This window comes from Numida meleagris, chromosome 5, assembly GCF_002078875.1.
Source record: "Numida meleagris isolate 19003 breed g44 Domestic line chromosome 5, NumMel1.0, whole genome shotgun sequence".
Classification (NCBI taxonomy): Eukaryota; Metazoa; Chordata; class Aves; order Galliformes; family Numididae; genus Numida; species Numida meleagris.
In genome coordinates, this window is record NC_034413.1 from 1,512,038 (window position 1) to 1,516,620 (window position 4,583).

Genomic DNA, 4,583 nt, shown 5'->3' on the forward strand with positions numbered 1-4,583 from the left:
AAATTCCACGAGACCAGCATAAAAGCATGGCAATAAATATAAATTTGGTGTTTTTCTCCCAATTCCTTTGAACACTGGCAGATCCCATTCCCAAAACTCCCCAAACTCCCAAAACTTTGGCTGCGTTTCCTTGCAATTCGGTCACAAAACCCACTTTCAACCTCTCTTGTGTTTCTTCATGCTCCTGCTGAGCACCCTGTTAACAATTTGTGTAAGTCTCTTACCCGGAGTATTGCTGCTACACCAGACTGTTGACTCCAATTTCATAAATGCGTAAGAAGTGAGCAAATTAAGTAGTATGAACTATGACAGTCCTCTGACACTGACAGTGTAGTGTACTGGCCCACACATGCTGTACAGCATAATGATTACATTACAATCTTGTGATATTATTCAAAATGACTTCAGATAAATGAATGATAAACTAGGGGTTATGCTTCCTTTATTACAGGGCTGATAAGGTAGCTAATCAGTGTCCAAGTATATGTCATTACATAAATTATGAACCAGAGTTTGATGTGTATTCCCAAAGAGCGGGAGCCCGAGTGTCATCTGCTATAAGTCTGCAGCCTGAAAAATGAATTCTGAAAACAACAGTCGTTTTTGTTCTAACTGTATTAATAAAATACTAATAAATAACCTTAAAAGGTTGCGAGAGAGTCTTTTAATCTATTAGTAGAATTCTGTACTAACTAAGCCTACATTTCCTTTCATTCTGAAGATTAACTTTCAATGCAAGGATATGAACCCGTGTGCCCTCTCCAAAGGACTGATCTTTTGACAGCCCAGAAAAGAAGAAGTAAAGCATGCAGATTGCCCTTCTCTTCCGACAGTGAGTGCTGCAGACTTGCAAGCCCAAAGCAGTGCCAGCAGGGCGGGCAGGCTGACGTGGGGGGAGAACCGGGCAGCAGACTTCTCCTGCAACCTGAGGCATCCTCTCACTTACACCTCAATACCTGTAAGGTGAAATGACCCAGCAAGAACTTTGCTGGCTGCTACCTTTACTGAATCTGTGTACGCAACCACTGAGTTTTCAGCCAAGAGCCAACGAGCTGCGGCCCTCATGCTCCACGTGTTACCACTTGGAGTAAGAGGTCTTAAGCTGCTCTGCTCCCCAGGTAGTAGAAACTACATATTAAAAATATGTACTAACTTTTTGGTAAAAATTCCTGCTTGTTTTAGAGGTTTTGATTGCAAACTTTTCTTAAAAAAATGCAAAATGCTACAAATCAAGAAAAATATAGTTTTTTTCCGAGAAATTTTAAACTAAGCAGAGGCAGCTTTCTTTTTCAGTGTGTGCTGTTTGTGCAAGGTGGGAAAAAATCACTTTTGTAGGAAAGCCTTTCTGTCCAAGATGCATTTCGAGCTCTTTGACCAGCTCTGCTGGCAACTGTGTGCTCACACACTCTGGGTACTCCGAGTGTCAGGGGGACCAACATTTGGCTTTGGTACATGTCTGCAAATCTACTACACTCAGGTCTGTATGTCTGACAAGACTTCAGGGTTGAGTTCATCTTAACTGAAAGTGAACTGAGCACATCTGAGTGAAGATTGACTTATAGAGCACTCGGATTTACAGACACTACAGGAATGTTTACACAGTTCTCTTGGTGTTTCAGCTGTAATCCTATTGCTATCAGAATTCAGTTTAAACCTTATTTTTCATTTAGTTGCTGAAATATAATGGAGAGTCACTCATGACTTGTATAAGCAAGAGAAGGAAAAGGGGATTTTCCACTTATTGTCACCGAGGTGTATGTTGTCTATATAAATTATAGCTGCTCTGTAGTGGCTTCGGGGATGGGTGAGGTGTGTTATGAAGATGAGGGGATAACATGATGATATGTTTTGCGTTGACGTTTGCTTGTCAAATGTGTCTGAGCTGTGCCGATGGGATGGAGGTTGGTGGTTATGTTTTATGACATCACAGAGATGCATAAGTTCCCTACGTCGGATGCCCAGGTTAGATTCTGGCAGGTGCCTCTCATCAGTGCATCACCACTGAGGACATTATCCTTTCAAAGATTTCCTTTCCATTGTTTGCCTTTTGCCATGCCACGCTGAAGAGCCTGTTCTTCAGCACCTGACCCAAGTGAACAAGCACACGGAAAAGGTAATCCCTCCTTGTTGCTTTCTGTTGAATCCAAGTTCAATTTTTTTTATTGAAACTCCTGAAGGACTGAGGTCATACTGCAGCGTGTGTACAGCCCTGCGTGGCCCAGAAAAAGGGCAGTGGACTGTGAGTGAAGATATTTGGGTTTACTCATGGCTCTGCCATGAACTGATTCCGTGATCTTGGGCAGAGCTCAGCCTGAGCCCACCCCTATGAGCCCTATTCATTATTTAATTATTTTTTTTGAACAGAGCTCAGTTGTTCTAATTCACATCAGAGATGCAAGAAGTTACGAACAACGATGCAGGATATGGTACCAGCTCTCAAGAGCTTGCTGTCTGATTTAAGACCAGACAACATAAGTGAAATGGAAGAACACAAAGTGGACAAGAGTAACAGCCATCAGATAATGCCGTGTGCAGTCTGAGATCTAAACCGGATGGCTCTGAATCATCTGAAAGTACTATTAAAATTTAATTCCTTAAAAGCTGTACACCCTGATTGCTCCTCAGCCAGCAACAATTTTTCCTCCTTTTTGCAGCTGTCATAACCTTCTTGGAGACTGATGAGACCTGAATGTTTTGAATAAACATCTAAATCGTGTGTGTTTACCAAAATCAAATCCCAGAGTATGTGGCACTCTCTGACCATTAGTGAGAACTTGACAGCCATCAGCAAAAATTGGCTCCACCACTTGGGCTCTTCAAAGAGCATCTGCAAAAAAAAAAAGAGAACAAAAAAAGAGCAGGAAGAAGTAAATACTTACCTTGGCCAGCCCAGAGGCGGGTTCTGAGCCCACCAGCAGTTTTTTGCAGATGTACTGACCACGAGCGAGAGCCCCTGAGAGTCCCATCCCCACGTCCCTCCTTCCCCTTGCTGGAGTCTCCATTACTTAGCAGTCACCCAACCAAAAAGTGTTTTAGGGAGAATCACAAGAGGGAAGAACATGGCTTAAATGGTCCATCAGTGCATGAGCCTGCTGGCATGTTCTTGTGCAACGACTTCAGGGCAGGGAAACCCAATGCCTGGGCCCTGGAACCGCGTTTCCATGTCCTGAAGACATCACATGAGAATGTGTTTTATTGTTTAATCTTGCCACAGACTGAGAACTACAGGCAGGATCTTTATCAAAGAACTTTTAAGGAAGAAAATGTAAAAGAAAAATGATTGCTGTACCTTCTGCAGCAGGTTGAAAGTAGGACAAATTTTTCTCGTGTACAGTCACAAAAGCTGAACTGGATGTACATTTTTCTTGTACGCTTATACCATCTTCACCATTTGCTTCATACTTGTGTTAATAACAATTAATTATCATTTTATCCTGATATAACTATGTTGAGTGAAATAGAGTCACACTAGGGATTAATTTGGTCCAGTATAGTTTTCCATTGTCGCATTTCTTGCCTGTTTTTTTTCAAAGCATTATTAGAATAAATTAATTTGAAAATTGTTAATTGTTAATTGTTCAATCGTTAATTGAAAAGTTAATCTTATTCTGCAGATTCTCCAAACATAACACCTCGCATTCTTCTCAGCAAATATTTACAGCTCAGGACTGGGACAGTAACTGAATGTGCAGCTGTAGGATTTGCACTAAAACTGGAGGACAGTAGCAATTTTTAAAACCAAACACAGTATTTACAAAGTATGTTGCACACAATGGACAATATTGTAAAAGAAAAATATAATACATGTGTACAATAAGGGGAAAACAAATACGTTTTCATTTTTTATTTTGTTGGCTGGTATACAAGGTTCTAAAAAGGATTTTTTTTCTTTGTGGAGAACGCACTACAGATTTACAATATTATATTCCACTGTATACATTTGCTAACAAAAAATACCACTACTGTATCCACACCAGTGACAAATCTGCCAGAAAGTGACTAGTTGATATGCCTTTTTATTACTGCAGCTGCCTTGTTTTTTCTAGTCAAAATAAAAGAAAATCACAGGATCCTTAAAATAATAGCTGACAGCAGGTAGTTACTGAGAAATGCATGTCCCTGGCTCTTAACTTTGTAGCATCCATCCAGATGGCAGATTAGAGGCTGGGATCTGCAGGTTGGTGACAAATACATGGGTAATAGCATTCAGCTTGCCTAACTGTAAAAGTGAATTCACTATTCCTCTTTGATTGTAGACCTGACATGTCAGATGAGAAGAGTCCCTGGAAGAAGCTGCCAAAGCAATAGCACAAATAAATGCCAGACACAAGCACCGCTTGATGTAGGATTACAAACACTGTACCTATCATCAATTCAAATTTAGCTGATATGTAAAGGCTGCGGTGCTGCTGCTTTGCTGAGAGCACGGGCGCAGGAGGCAGGTGGGGACCCAGGCACAACTGCACGAGCCAGCAGCACGCTGCCTTGGCTTCGCAGTGCTCTTGGGTTCAGCCAGCATTCGGTCATGGCCTGATGCATCCTTCTGCCCTTCCCCACATCGTGCCTTCCGCCACTTGGCTTTT

At 41.6% G+C, this 4,583-nt stretch overlaps 1 long non-coding RNA gene across 1 annotated transcript; it reads left to right on the plus strand.

The window, feature by feature from the left end:
• LOC110400398 lies at window positions 1,922-2,606 on the plus strand. Its single transcript, XR_002439794.1, has 2 exons — window positions 1,922-2,113; window positions 2,365-2,606. It is a non-coding gene; the product is annotated as an uncharacterized LOC110400398 (long non-coding RNA).